The sequence below is a fragment of the Chiloscyllium plagiosum genome, chromosome 35, assembly GCF_004010195.1.
Source record: "Chiloscyllium plagiosum isolate BGI_BamShark_2017 chromosome 35, ASM401019v2, whole genome shotgun sequence".
Taxonomy (NCBI): domain Eukaryota; kingdom Metazoa; phylum Chordata; class Chondrichthyes; order Orectolobiformes; family Hemiscylliidae; genus Chiloscyllium; species Chiloscyllium plagiosum.
In genome coordinates, this window is record NC_057744.1 from 19,809,673 (window position 1) to 19,826,008 (window position 16,336).

Here is a 16,336-nt window from a genome sequence, read left to right on the forward strand (position 1 = left end):
CTCCTCCGTACCTTTTATCTTATCCTGCTGGACACACTTTCCTCATTCCTGAAGAAGAGCTCATGCCCGAATCGTCGATTCTCCTGCTCCTTCAATGCTGCCTGACCTGCTGCGCTTTTCCAGCAACACATTTTCAGCTTCGATGTGTCAGTATATCAAGAATCAATTTCAGTTGACACTGATGAACACAGTGGAAAATGTTCTGCGGAGTGGCCATGTTGTTTCAGAAGGAAGTAGCCTCTAATTACATAGCATCATTTAAAATGTTTCATATAAAGTGTATAAGTTATTTAAAATGGTTTGAGATTCAACTATCTTCTATTCAAGGCAGATCACCATCATTAATTAAAGAAAGTTTGTAAGTCTTGAAATATTGCCTATTATAAAGATTATTTTACTGCTTAATGACCCTGGGAGAATGGCAGTCAGGTTCTGGATCTCCTCATCGTTCATAGTAAGACAGGTTTGCAATGGCAGTAATGTTATACCACATCACAAATCTAATCTGTAATGCATTGTGTACTCTGATACTAAAGTAGAATTGTCTGCCTGGAGGACAACAAAATCCAGTAGTTGAAAATCTGACTTTGGTTGCTTTTTTGTCAGGGACTTCTGCACATTTAAAATTACTGATGAATTTCAAGTTCTAGCCAGTTTTATCTTACTTTTCACATCTATGACAACGTGAGGCATGTGACAAATGTACACTAGGTGTAAAGAGTCCACCTATCTTATTTAAATGTATACACGTGTATTGAGATTTGACCAGATTGACCTGAATAATTTTATCTGCTTCCACTACATTCCCATGTGATAAACTTGAAATATTAACTCTGTTTCTCTGAAGATCTTGCTTCACCTTCTGGCTATTACCAGAATTTCCTGTTTTTATTTTGTGTTCCTTTGTATCTCTTTTACTGTTGGAAAATGACGAGTAAAACTTCGCAGTGTAAAATAGAGGTTAATTTTATAAGGGTGTAAAGTGCCACTTAGTCTAAAATCAGTTGGCTCAATTTATCTGCAATGGTTGGTCACTCTCTAAAATGTCAATCATCTATTCCAAACTACTCCACCTTTTTCTTGCTTTTATTACTATAATGTGCGGCAGTGAGCAGAGCAGAGCAGAGAATCAGGCTTTGGCAGGAGTGGGATAAAAAGGATGACTGAATGGCTTTCTTCTGTGCTGTGAATGTTCTGTGTTTCTAAAAGTGAGAGTGTAGGATTAGAAGGGGAATAAAAGGTTATCATGAGAAGAAAGGAAGGAGAGGGCTTTCCTTCTGTCCAAATAAGTAAAGCCTGTGCAGCCAGTGCTTGACTTAACCACCAGCAACGGTTCCCCTTCAGGATCCTCTGCTCTACGCTCACAGCAATGTGCCAGCACCTAACCTCTCTACACTCAGCCCTTTAATCAGCTTCCCAATACTGATTTCAATATGTTAATGAAGTGTTCTTCCACTCAAGAGTTGCCTCTCACACAACACACAAGGATGTCCGTGCAAGAAGTGAAGCATGCTCTGTTTACCTTTAATTATTAGCCAGACTCCACAACTATTTTCCTCCTCTTATTGAAAGATGATTACTGAGGCCCATGTGTAATGTATTTCGTCATTTTTGGAAAGAAGCCATATAGAAGAGGTAAGACATAAATCAGAGAAATGGAATTAGATACCTTCTTCTGGTGATTCAACAACCTGTATTGTCACAAACACCATTGAACTTGTCCAACTACCTGACAGAGACATACAACAACAGCTAATATTGCTGGGAATAAAAAACAGTGCTCATAATGATTTTTCCTTGGCTTACCTCCACTAATTGAGTGAAAACTTCAGAGCAAATTGAGAGCTGCAAATGGTATTACCTGAGTGTTTTCCAATATGATTTTTTCACAGAGGAAGACTGCATTCATTGTGATCCTGTTATGTATCTTCTATGTAGATCAAGGAGAAGTGGCTTGTTTCAAGTGCTTTGCTTGCAAATGGCCATATATTCACCTGAATGAAGTATAACGATCAATAAAATATGTCAATGGATGACTCAGAGGTAACTATAGAGATGTAAGCTACAGTTTCACACTGCAGAAGAAATTAATATCACATGGAAAAATCAATAGTATAACATTTCACACACCACCAACCCCAATTCTACTATTAATGAACTGCAACATTCCAAAATGACAAAGAAAGCTAACAGTAGCTTCATCAGCTCGAATGAACTTTACAGGAATGATAGATCTGTCCACTACAAGACAAGGGCAATGGAAGACAGTTCTTTTCAGTAAAGCCCTCCTGGAACATTCATGTTTGGAAAAACAGGAACTTGTTGCTTGTAGCCTTAGGAAATTGAAGTGAGAGGTCTGGTGGAGAATGTAAGTTTAATAATCAAAGTGAACATGAGCCTCCCATTCAGACCATTTGTATAGAATTTCCAATTCCAGATCGAGGAATCCAAACATTGACAGTTATTGACTTTACTAAATGAATGAATGAATAGATTAATAAACAAATGAATGAATCAGTCAAGAAAGTTGTTGACAACATTTGAAGGTACTAGCACATTGTAAAGACTTGGCTTTTTTCTGTATTTCTGATTTTTGTGCATTCAATTGTAGATTAAGTGAGATATTTAAAATAAATTACCACTTTGCAGAAAGAACTGTTTTGATAGTTTATAGTGGAACAACAATACATTTGTGAAATTCTCATTTAGTATTTTTTTCCCAGGAAGGCCATAAATATTCAGTTAAAAATACCATCATCTTCATGAATGCACTTCTGCTATCACTACTAAATAAGTAAATCAACATGTCATCATAGCTATTCTTAACTGATCTTTGGCCAGAATAATTATGATTGAATCTTGAATTTAACAAGGAAAGTACCAAAGAACTTTTATTTATATTGCACCATATCATATGCTTAGGATATCCCAAAGCACTTGCTTTTTGAAGTAGGTTCATTGAAACAAACAATTAGTGATCAGATCATGTTATTTTGAGCTGGATATTGCAGGGGAATTTTGGCCAAGACAGTGAAAATTCATTGACCTTCAGTGGTATAAGATCGCTTCATGGAAAGCAAGATACTGGTCTCATTATAATACAGGTGGTGAAGGATGGAAGTGGTAAGAAACTTTACATAATCTCACGAGCCTGTATTTGCAAAGATGTACATTACAAGCATGCACCTATTGATCCAACAGTGATTATTTAGCATGTTTCTGGCCATGCCAGTCACCCAAATATAATTAATATGTAACTAACAAGTTTTCTGTCCATCCCTCAAAAGGCAGTACCTCATAAAATTTACATTTCCACAAGTATGGTGGAATATCAGGTTGGATTGTCTGCATCTGTCTCTAGAGAGTTAGATCCAACAAGTTTCTGATGTGTGCAAAAGTGCTCCCATTTAGGTTAAATTGACCATTATATGCTCAAGGATCATAAATGTTAACAGAGACAAGTAGGATTAGCTGATCAAGAGCTTCATAAACATTTGACATGGCCCCTCAAAATAACTACCAATAACCATTTCAATTAAGCTGTGACATATAAAAGCAACTGTTTGTAGGGAGATTAATATCTCATTTACAACTCTTCAGCCTGTATCCTATCCCACATTAAGTTCTACTCACCCATAACTCCATTGTTGCTGGCCCTCACTTCCCTAGTATTTGTTTCCCCCAATGAGCATTGTATATTTCGATCCATTCTCAGCCCTTCCCTTCACTATCTCAGTGACCTCCTCAAGAACCATTGAATGAATGCCTTGGTTTCCAATTTTTAACTTTGCTCCTATGCCTCAGCACTGAGAGTTCAGGATTTCAGCTGTCTAGGCCTCATCCACTTCTCTCTTTTTCTCACTCTGTCTTCTTTTCTCACTCCACCATCTTTAAACCTTCCTCAAAATCAATCAGACTTTTGGTCAACTTGCTTAAAATTTTGTTTTTTGGCTTTGCAATTTTTTTAACTTTCTGATAATTCTTCTGTGAAGCACCTTGGAATTTTTATCAAATTCTCAGAATAGAATTAGCCACATCACACAGCCATTTTCCATCAGGATGAAGGGCTTATGCCCAAAACGTCGATTCTCCTGCTCCTCGGATGCTGCCTGACCTGCTGTGTTTCCCAGCAACACACTCTCGACTCTGATGTCCAGCATCTGCAGTCTTCACTTTCTCCTCATTCCTGATTTTGCCATACCTTGTAAGATTACTGTTTATACAACTATTAACAAAAATGTTTACTTTCATATAAGTCAACCTTGACATTCTTCAATAAGAATGTCTCACTGTTGACACCCATCATTCTCAAGCTAATTCATTTGCAAGGGCTTTTATGTTCTGTTCAATGCATCCTTTCTTAAAATAAGGGAAACAGTTAAGAGGTTGATTCATATCTTGTCAAAACTTGAACATATTCACCATTTAATACAAGATATTTGAAAATTACACCTACGCAGGTGTGTGCAGGATGATCTTTCCTCACCTAGAGTGTAATTTCAGTGAAGTGTGTTGTCAGGTGTTTTTATGTTGTAAAGATAAAAATTGCTGCTCTACAATGCAGTAACACCATAATTAGGGATGATGTTCACTCTCATTGCCTAGGCGGCACTCAATTAGAGTGGGAAACATGTTTGGGAATTTCCACAACTGTCAGTCAATTTACTTTACCAGGCAATGGCAGAGGTAGCAAAGTTGGGAACACTAAATTTTAATGCTCTACTACAGAATATGGCCACTCTTCAGTTGATTTCTGCCTAATAACTTGTTCCAGGTGATAGTCACTTTTCACGTGAAGGAGAACTTTCCGAAATCTGGTCGTATTGCCTTTGAATCATAGTCAATTTCAATGCTTCTTCCATAGCCTCAGCTGTGATCCTTTAATTTAGCTGTTACTCAGCAGCCATTCTCCGATGTTGCTACTCTGTATGACTCAATCTTCAATCTCTTGTTGCCTTATCCAGCCAAGCCATCATCTTTATGATTAGATTAGATTAGCTAATGTGGAAACAGGCCCTTCGTCCCAACAAGTCCACACCGACGCGCAACCCACCCAGACCCATTCCCCTACACTAACCCTTTCACCTAACACTATGGGCAATTTAGCATGGTCAATTCACCTAACCTGCACATTTTTGGATTGTGGGAGGAAACCAGAGCACCCGGAGGAAACCCACGCAGACACAGGGAGAATGTGCAAACTCCACACAATCAGTCGCCTGAGGCGGGAATTGAACCTGAGTCTCTGGTGCTGTGAGGCAGCAGTGCTAACCACTGTGCCACCATGCCACCCATCTTTTGTTTCTGCTGAAAAGGGACTGCAGTCACCCACGGTTTATTATCTTATCAAAATATATCTAAATGAAATTAACATATTTCAGGCTGTATCAGTAAATTTCCCTTCATTAATTGTGTCACTATCCACATACGATTTAACTACAATTAATTCCACGAAAGAGAAGTCAAGTGGCTTTTGTTCTCTCAGCTGGTTGTCTTTTACACGAAAACCCTGTATAGCTAAGTCATCTTGACAGTACCTTGCTGTCACATAGTTACAATTGTTATGATCCAGCTGATATTTTTCCTGGACTAGTCAGATCCCAGGCTGAAATTTGGCTTTGTTCTCTCAGCTGGTTGTCTTTTACACGAAAACCCTGTATAGCTAAGTCATCTTGACAGTACCTTGCTGTCACATAGTTACAACTGTTATGATCCAGCTGATACTTTTCCTGAACTGAAAATGTGTTGCTGGAAAAGCGCAGCAGGTCAGGCAGCATCCAAGGAACAGGAGAATCGACCTGAAGAAGGGCTTATGCCTGAAACATCAATTCTCCTGTTCCTTGGATGCTGCCTGACCTGCTGCGCTTTTCCAGCAACACATTTTCAGCTCTGATCGCCAGCATCTGCAGCCCTCACTTTCTCTCTGATATTTTTCCTGGACTAGTCAGATCCCAGGCTGAAATTTGGCTTGATAGATCACATTTTGTTTTTTGTTTGGTTTTCGTAGTTGTGGGTATGTTTTGGTTTTAACGAGAAGGTCTTTCACTAAAGCACAGACAGACAATGCTGCAGATTCAGCTTTAACAATAAAACAGAAGATTATTACACAAAAGGATTGAAGATAAAGTACAATAAACCATGTTATTTACATTTAACACAAATTTAAAGATTTTGAAATGCATCTTAAAATGTCAAATGGTTAATCCCAACAGCATTCCTTTACAATACACTGGAGTTCAACTGGTCTAGTCTATTATACTGTTTAATTTTTTAGTTGTAAAAGTTTTCCATTACAAATAAACTCCCATGACTCTCCAGGAAGTTTTTCTCTTTTATTTTGTGTTTCAAAGAAAATCACCATGGCTACAGAAACATTTGCCATTTAATCATTAAACATCTTCACATGTAACAGACCAAATCCACATGCTACTGTTGCAAAATCCAAACTATAAAATAGATTATATTAAAATATATAACAATCACATGCCTAATTTTATGTGCTAAAACCATTTCAGTTCCATGAATGTAACCAACTCAGTACAGCCTTGACAATAATTGTGTCTGTGAACTTGTTAGCTATTTCCAGTCCCAGTTAATAGAATTAAAGTGCAAGGTGATGAGAAAGAAGCACAACATTACTATGGTGCAAACAATTCCTAAGAGGGAATCATTAAATAAAACTTTACCCTCACACTGACTATAATGAAGTGTGACACAAGGGTCTTGCACCATTTTTGTTCAGTCAATGTTTAATGTTTTCAGTTTGGAGTATTCCTCCTTGAGAAGAACAAAACAGAATTTCCCAAGAATGGTAACTTCCAAATGCACTGTGTTATCAGTCTGAAGTTCATCACATGTCAAAAGGAAGGTTATTTCTGTTTCATTAGCAGATAGTTTCTGCTGACTGTGGTTTTAAGTCATGAAATATAGCCTGATTCTGTCCCCAACTTTTTGAAGGAGTTCACATATTTAACACTTTTTAGGGATAGGTATGGGTGTTGTTGAGATCAGAAAAGTGAACATCAAATGAAGATTGAACATCCTTAAATAATTTTCCTTATGGAAGCTTCCCTCATTATTCTGACCATTATTTATTCCTCAATATCTCTAAAACAAAAACAGCCTCTAAAACAAAACAGATGATTGGATCACTGTTGTTTGTGGGATTTTATGGCATTTAAATTAATAGCCACATCTGTGACAATGGTGACTACACTTCAAAGGTACGTAATTGATTTTAAGATACTTAGGGATATTCTGAGCTCATGAATTGTACTAAAAAGTGCAAGTCTTTAATTTTTCTTCAGTGCATTAGAGCCTATTATAAATGGAATGCTGTCATTTCATATTATTAGTTATTCAAAGTCTAAACATTGTAGGTGAGTCTTTACAATATCGACTTGTGAAGAGGGATTTGATTTATAAGAGATTGCAAGGGAATCACAAGTAAATCTATAATGTCTTTAGCTTCCTATTCAACTTGAAACATGAGCACTGTGTATCAATAACTCTTTTCTATTCTTGTTTGCTGGAATGAGCATCAAAAGAATTGCTGCAAGGTTGTATTATCTTTCTCAGTGGTAAAGGTTGAGGAAGTTTAATAATATATTATGTCCAGTACAATCAGACTTGCCCCAGTCTTTTTCTAGAAGATGCCTCAGTCCAGAAAAAATATTCCAATTCCATTGATGTTCCTGATATAGTAAAGTAGTCCATGTCCATACGCAGTGAGACAGTGCGAGACTGATAAGTGGCAAGTAGCATGCATGCCACATAAGTTCCAGGCAATTGCCAGCCCCAAAAGGATAGAATCCAACTCTCTTCCCATGATGTTCAATAGCATTAGCATCACAGGAATTCCCCATATCCTGAGCAGGACTTACACAATCAATGTTAAGGCCATGGGGAGTGCTATAGAACAAAGAAATCTAGGGCTACAGGTTCATAGCTCCTTGAAAGTGGAGTCAAAGGTAGACAGTGTGGTGAAGAAGGCTTTCAGCATACTTAATTTCATTGGTTAGAGCATTAAGTGTAGAAGTTGGGACCTCTTGTTGTGGCTGTACAAGGCATTGGTGGGGCCGCATTTGGAGTACTGTGTGCAGTTCTGATTGTCCTACCAAAGAATGGGTATTATTAAACTGGAAGGAGTGTAGAAAAGATTTGCTGGGATATTACCTGGTCTGAAAGTTTTGAGTTATAAGGAGAGGTTGGACAGGTGGGACTGTTTTCCCTGGAGCGTAGACTAAAGGGTGACCTTATAGACGTTTATGAAATTATGAGAGGCATAGAAAAGATAGGCAGCCAACAGCTTGGTTTGGAAGACTAAATCTAGAGAGCATTGATTTAAGGTGAGAGACACAAAAGAGTCGAAAATGGTAATTTCTTTCCACACAGAGTACATCGAATGTCTGGAATGGGCTGCCAGAGGTACTGGTGGGAGCAAGTACAATTTTGTCATTTAAGAAACATTTAGACAGGTACATGGATGGGATAGATATGGAGGGATACGGACAAATGCAAATAGGATCAGTTTAATTGTGAAAACTTAGAGGTATGGATAAGTTGGGTCATAGGGCCTGTTTGCATGCTGTAGACCTCTAAGACTCTGACCATCTGGGTCCTACTATTGACTAAACCTGAACTGGAGCAGCCAAATAATATTGTGACAACAAAAACAGACTATGAATCCTGATTTTCCAAAGCCTGTGCACTATCTACAAGGCACACATTAGGATTGAGTGAGATGGAAACTTTCTAGTTATCTGAATGAGTCCTGATCCAATAATGCTCAAGAAGCTTGACACCATCCAGCATAAAGCAGCTCATTTGATTTATACCATATCAAATGCTTGCAACATTCACTGCCTTCACCACCAATGAATAGTGGTAGCAGTGTGTACCATTTACAAGATGCACTAGAGCAAAGCTCCTTCAACAGCAACTTGCAAACCCGTGACCTCTATTACCTGGAAGGACAAGGGCAGCAGATGCATACAATTGGCGCCTGTACCACAGCTCAAGGCTACGACATGCCTGCAAAAGTAAACAATGCCAATAAAACTTGGACGTTTTGAGAGCTGGTTGGACAGTTGGTATGGATCAGATTGCTGCTAACAGCACAAGGTTAATTATCCATTCCAGCTGGATGGATTTGGGATTTGCCCCATTTCCCTCCCCTCGTTGGAGGTCATGGTGCTGTTGATCAGACCTGCCTTCAGGCAGAAAACACAAGAGAAAGGCAATGATTTTGAGTTCCAAGGTCATTAATAGGCATGCTTTAAAAGATTTGGAACATTATTTAATTTCAGATTTACTAAAACACTGTGACAGCGAAAGTGATAAATGGTTTTGTTTTATAATGTAATATTAAGATAGGTAAAATCAATTTTTTAATTAAATGTAAAACCTCATGTGATAACCAGACACAAAAATACTTGTATTGTGTAATGGACCTAATTTCATCCATATTAATGTGTTCCTGGTTAACACTATTTAAATATAGCAAGGAATATTTTACAGTTGAACTAAACCTGAAGTAGTTTGTAGAGGGTTTTATGAAGGGTGATGTACAATTACACTTGAACGAAAACTAAAAAACACACTTGTAAAACGAATGCAATTTTGGATGCAATTGGAACATTGTTTGTCAGTAAACCAATGGGGAAAAAAAACCTCTTGCCTATAAATTCTGTTGCTGTATACTAATGAGAGAAATGTTTTCTGCAATGATTCTGTTGTTTTCCTTTGGAAGCCTATCAGTTTTATTCGTCAGGATAGCAGATTGTTTGGTGCTTGACGTCTGTACAAATTTTCTCTTAGGTCCTGCCAGATTTTAAACTAGGTTCTGGATAATGAGGAATTATAAGAAAGTTTACCAGACTGGTTCTTGGGATGGTGTGACTGACGGGAAGTGAGAGATGGCTTCAAATGGGACTATGTTCACTTGAGTTTAGAAGAATGAAGAGGATCTTATAGAACCCTATAAAATATGAACAGGATTAGACAATAGACGCAGGCAAATCCAGAACTGGGGTTGGCAGTCTAAGGATACAAGATAACCCTTTCAGGACGGAAATGGAAATAAATTTGTTCACCCAGAGAGTGGTGAGCCTATGGAATTCTCTACCACGGAAACTGGTTGAGGCCAAAACAATGAATGCTTTCAAGAAGTGGATAGGTGTATTTCTTAGGGTGAAAGAAATCAGAGGATTTGGGAAGAAAGCTGGAACAAGGTACTGAGTTTGATCATCAGTCATAATCATTTTGGATTGGGGAACAGGGTCAAGTGGCTTAGTCCAACTCCTGCTTTAATATTCTATGTTTCTATCTTGATATCTTAAGGATGGAGCTGTGTGATGATGTGGGTATAGTCTCTGCCTCTGAACCAGAGTTCTGGGTTCTCACTCTAAGATGGCCATGGAAGGTGTATTCAGAACATGGCCAAGCAAGTTGTCAGTTTGTAAATTATATAATAATCGCAGGTGGCAAGAGCAAGACAATCTCCTGGTCAACCATGCTTGACGTGAAATGGCACCATTTCAGCTACAGCCTCTGGTGAGTAGCTTAAACAAATGTAAACAAATGCTTCCTCTTCCTCATATGACTGTGGCAATATCTGGAAAGGTGGCATGATTTGTATTTTTAAAGGTCTTCAGTCACTTGGATCTGTCTTCCAAGTAATTCTACAATGTAATCTCCAGGTCAAGGTGTGAGATAGACAGCCCATATCGAGGTTTTAGCACATTGGCATTTTTTTTCTTGGCAGTTTGGGAAAGACATGACAGAATAATGTGAGTGTGTCACTCACATTTTTACATATGTTAAGTTAGTAGAAGCTTCCTCTATACAAATTGGCAGCTGCACCATCTTTTTTGAATAGTGACTGAACTTCCAAAGTCCTTTTTTCATTGAAATATGTTTTGGAATGTCTTGATATCATATGGGACCCCATGTCTTTCTTGGGTTGATAGCTTCTAACTTTCCTCCTTTTGTCATGAATACTGTCTTTCAGAACAAAAGCATACATGAGTAACCTTCTGAGCCAAAACAAGGGATTGACTTGACTCATTTTGAATCTGATTGGTTTGAGGGTATTCAGGTAAAGCTCTCATTTTCCTTTCTTGACTAAAGCACCTGGATTAACACAGCCATGCTTTTCCATTTGGATGTCAGAATTTCTGTTTGGTACTTGGTTATATCTTCCAATGGGAACCCAGACTACTTCATGAAACCAATAGAAGCATTACTCTAAATCAGATCTCAGAAGGGGTCACTTATGTTTTTTAACATGGTAATTAGTTATATCCAGTTTAGTTACTTCATCAACTTTTGCTGCTCAACGCTGTACCTCCTGAACTCTAAATTGTTCAATATCGTTGTTTTATGTGGGAATTAGTCGGGAAGGCATCTTTAATGTAAAATAGTCCGTTTGTACAGATGGGCCAAATGATCTACTCCTGCTCCTATTTCTTATGTTCTTATGTTCTGTCATAACTTGTTTCCCTTTAAAAATAGTTACAAAGCAATTCCATACTTTGTACTCTATTGATTATATTTAAGCAAGAAAAAAACCTATTAAAAAGTGTACTTTCTTTAAGTTATAGCAGCTGAGCACCTTTTTAGTTGCCATATGTAGCTGCTTCTTGCATCCTCAGTGCAAAACAAATCAAGTGTGTCTAAAGCAACTAACCTTCAAAAAGCGGCTACATGCTACAGCTAGCAGAGAGTCAGTGAAGATCTTGTCTTGGTTACAGTGGGGAATTCATCTGCTGCCAGTGTGGTCTGTCTGTCAAAAAAAGCATTTGCAGGCTCCCGTGAATAGCTGCCAGCTCCATAGTGGCTCTACTGGTCCATGTGAACAGTCAATTGTTGAAGCTACCCAGCCAGACTGTCCTGTAACCTGGCAACTAGAAACTCCTATTCAGGGAATCTACTTGAAACATTATGCTTCGTATTGCAGATTCTTTCCTCAAGCTGATCTGAGTCCCCTAATGGAATGCAATGTCATGCCAGTACTCGGTTGCCTTTTGTTCCATTGACGAAGATATAAAGAACTGTCAGAGGAAGCTTAGCTTGGACAATACTGAACAAGACTTTTGTTCTTGATGTTTTTAAAGTAAATAATGCTTATAACAATTCTTCCTGCTGTAGTATGGTCTATAGTTATTCAGTGAGGTGATTCAATTTCCACAGCTTTCAGCATTTTTTAATGTGATAAAAGCATTGCTATCCTTGCTTGACTGGCTATCACTGGTTCCAGTGTAAACCATTAAAATTTCCTTGGTGTCCTAACCACAGATTTCTCTTTCTTGAAGATTTTGAGGAAATTTGTTCATTCACCAAAGGTGAGTATCATGGGCGGGGCTATCTCTAATTGTGTTGTCTTGAAGGTTCTGAATACACAGTGAGGGCTGAAACTGGGGTCCAGAAGGCACATTTAGGTATCTTCTGCCTTAAAAATACAACCCACCCCCCCAATCTGTTGGCTCTCCCTAGCCAAGAATGACATCTACCAAGTAAAATACAACGCTCAATTTACTGAAATGACCAGAAATTAAACTTGCTGTTTATCATGCTGCCAAGGTTCAAGCTTTGGTGCTCGTTCATTTCCCCTGAATTCTCTCCAATTTCAACTCCAGAATCAAATAGGTTAAAGGAACTTAACATTCAAGGGATACATGATGTTTCAGAGAGACAGAAGGGTTGGAAGTTGTGATGGTGTAGCACTGTTAAAAAGAAATGAAACAAGGACAGTTGCGAGAGATGATCTTGACCCTATATAGCAACATTATTTTACATTAATGATGCCTTCCTGGCTAATTCCCACATTCAACAATGATATTAAACAATTCAGAGTTCAAGTGGTAGAGACTGGAGCAGCAGAAGTTCACTAAATAGCTTAAATAGACATTAGTAAGAGTAGTGTTAAGACCTCGAAATAGTAACTAAAATGTGGGAAAGACAATAAATTAATAAAATAATAGGAGCATGTAAAAAGAATAGACCAATAATTATGGGTGACTTTCATCTTCATAAGTATTGGGTTGAACAAATTGGAAAAGATAGCTATGACAGCAAATTCACAGAGTACATTACTCCAGAGCAATATATCATGGAGTCAACCAGGGGTCCAGTAATGGATGATGAGGCAAGTTTAGATTAGAATCCCTACTGTGTGGAAACAGGCCCTTCGGCCCAACAAGTCCACACCGACTGAAGAGTTACCCACCCAGATCCATTTCCCTCTTACTAATGCATCTAACACCATGGGCAATTTAGCGTGGCCAGTTCACCTGACCTGCACGTTTTTGGATGGTGGGAGGAAACCGGAGCACCCGGAGGAAACCCACGCAGACACGGGGAGAATGTGCAGACTCCACACAGACAGTCGCCGAAGGCTGGAATTGAACCTGGGACCCTGGTGCTGTGAAGCAGCAGTGCTCACCACTGAGCAACCATGCTCATGTAAAAATTTAGTAAAAGACCGCTGAGTAAAAGATCCCCTAGGAAGTAGCAATTGTAACATTCTGGGTAATCCAAGATGGAGGACGGGAAAAATTTCTGGCTGTAAGAGCTGCTCTTTTTTTTGAGGTATTTTAGGTGTTGGAGGTGATTTCCTCGAATTCCAGGAGCAGCAATTACTGTTTTATATGCTGTTGCATTGTTTTGGAACTTTGGAAAGAAAAAGTCAAAACAACAGCAGTTTTAAAAGGGAGAAGAACAGACAAAGGAAGCACATGGTGAGGACAGTGCAGGAGAGAGAGAGAGAACCTGCACAGTTACTGCCTTTGCTGTTTGAATTCATGTATCACTGGACATCGGAGTGCATCTGGGAAAATTAACAAACAGTGAAATTCACAACTAATCTTGGAGGAACTGTTGGGCGAAGTTCACAGCACAGAATCAGGTAAGTTAATTGTTGTTTTAAGTCTGTCCAAGAGAAAGGCTGCAGTAGTGAGTATAGTGGATTCTTTCTTGATTATATGTTTTTGGAGCTAAGTCTCTTGATTAAACTTGAAGTATAAGCCACAGCTATTAATTTAACCTGGGGCAGTGTTTGCAATGGAATAAGATGGTGTTATTTTCTGGGTCTGTAGATTGTGAAGGAGCAAAAATGGCCTTTGCAGTGATATGTACTTCTTGTCAGATGTGGGAGTTTAAAGAGAGTTTAAGGGTTACTGCGGATTATATCTGCCATAAATGCTGTTGGATGCGAATCTTATCAGATGGAGTGGATCAGTTGGAGAGACAGATAGAAGCGATGAGGAATTTGCAACAGCAACAGTATGTGATGGATGGCAGTTATAGGAAAGGGGGAAAGTCTCAGATACAGTCACATTGATGGGTTAACTCCAGGAAGGGTAAGAGAGGTAGGCAGCTAGTGGAGGAGTCTTTTCTGGATATACCTATTTCAAACAGGTATGCTGATTTGGAAAATGTAGGGGGTGATTGATTCTCAAGTGAACATAGCACGAATAGCCAAGTTTCTGGTATTGAGACTGGCTCTAATGCAACGAAGGATATGCCGGCTTCCAAGAGATCAATTGTATTAGGGGATTCTGTAGTCAGAGGTACAGACAGACGTTTCGGTGGCCAGCAGAGAAAAATCAGAATGGTGTGTTGTTTCCCTGGTGCCAGGATCAAGGATGTCTCAGAGAGGGTGCAGAATGTTCTCACGGGGGAGAGGGGCCAGCAGGAGGTCATTGTCCACATTAGAACCAATGATATAGGAAGGGAAAAGGTTGAGACTCTGAAGGGAGATTACAGAGAGTTAGGCAGAAATTTAAAAAGGAGGTCCTCAAGGGTAGTAATACCTGGATTACTCCCAGTGCTATGAGCTAGTGAGGGCAGGAATAGGGGGATAGAGCAGATGAATGCATGGCTGAGGAGCTGGTGTAATTAGATTAGATTTTAATTTAGATTACATTACAGTGTGGAAACAGGCCCTTCGGCCCAACAAGTCCACACCGACCCGCCAAAGCGCAACCCACCCATACCCCTACATTTACCCCTTACCTCATACTACGGGCAATTTAGCATGGCCAATTCACCTGACCTGCACATCTTTGGACTGTGGGAGGAAACCGGAGCACCCAGAGGAAACCCACGCAGACACGGGGAGAATGTGCAAACACCACACAGTTAGTTGCCTGAGGCGGGAATTGAACCCGGGTCTCTGGCGCTGTGAGGCAGCAGTGCTAACCACTGTGCCACCCACAAAGGCTGTTTACAAACCACAACACTACGATGGCCGGCAATCGAACCCGGGTCAACTGCTTGGGAGGCAGCTATACTCACCACTATACCACCATCACCCTAAATGTATGTAAGTGTATGGGAGAAGGATTCACATTTTGGACCATTGGAATCTTTTTTGGGGTAGAAGTGGCCTGTACAAGAAGGAGGGATTACACCTAAATTGGAAGGGGACTAATATACTGGCAGAGAAATGTGCGAGAATTGCTTGGAAGGATTTAAACTAGTAAGGTGGCAGGGGGGGTGCCCAGGGAAATAATGAGGAAAGAGATCGATCTGAGACTGGTACAGCTGAGAACAGAAGTGAGTCAAACAGTCAGGGCAGGCAGGGACAAGGTAGGACTAATAAATTAAACTGCATTTATTTCAATGCAAGGGGCCTAACAGGGAAGGCAGATTAACTCAGGGCATGGTTAGGAAAATGGGACACAGAGACATGGCTCAGGGATGGGCAGGACTGGCAGCTTAATGTTCCAGGATACAAATGCTACAGGAATGATAGAAAGGGAGGCAAGAGAGGAGGGGGAGTGGTATCTTTGATAAGGGATAGCATTACAGCTGTGCTGAGGGAGGATATTCCTGCAAATACATCGAAGGCAGTTATTTGGGTGGAACTGAGAAATAAGAAAGGGATGATCACCTTATTGGGATTGTATTATAGACCCCCCAATAGTCAGAGGGAAATTGAGAAACAAACTTGTAAGGAGATCTCAGCTATCTGTAAGAATAATAAGGTAGTTATGGCAGGGGATTTTAACTTTCCAAACATCGACTGGGACTGCCATAGTGTTAAAGGTTTAGATGGAGAGAATTTCTTAATGGGGGAGCACTTTGGGACCAGCGACCATAATTCTATTATTCATTTTAAAATAGTGATGGAAAAGGATAGACCAGATCCAGAAGTTGAAGTTCTAAATTGGAGAAAGGCCTATTTTTACGGTATTAGGCAAGAACTTTCGAAAGCTGATTGGAGGCAGATGTTTGCAGGTAAAGGGACGGCTGGAAAATGGGAAGCCTTCAGAAATGAGATAACAAGAATCCAGAGAAAGTACATTCCTGTCAGGATGAAAGGGAAGGCTGG

The 16,336-nt window shown here is 39.5% G+C and overlaps 1 protein-coding gene and 1 non-coding gene across 7 annotated transcripts in view; one reads left to right on the forward strand and one right to left on the reverse strand.

Moving 5' to 3' along the window:
- igsf9bb (immunoglobulin superfamily, member 9Bb) overlaps positions 1–16,336 on the forward strand; it is a 648,281-nt gene that overhangs the window by 127,384 nt on the left and 504,561 nt on the right. The window lies entirely within an intron of this gene.
- Positions 15,243–15,314, reverse strand: trnag-ccc. Its single transcript has one exon. It is a non-coding gene; the product is annotated as a tRNA-Gly (tRNA).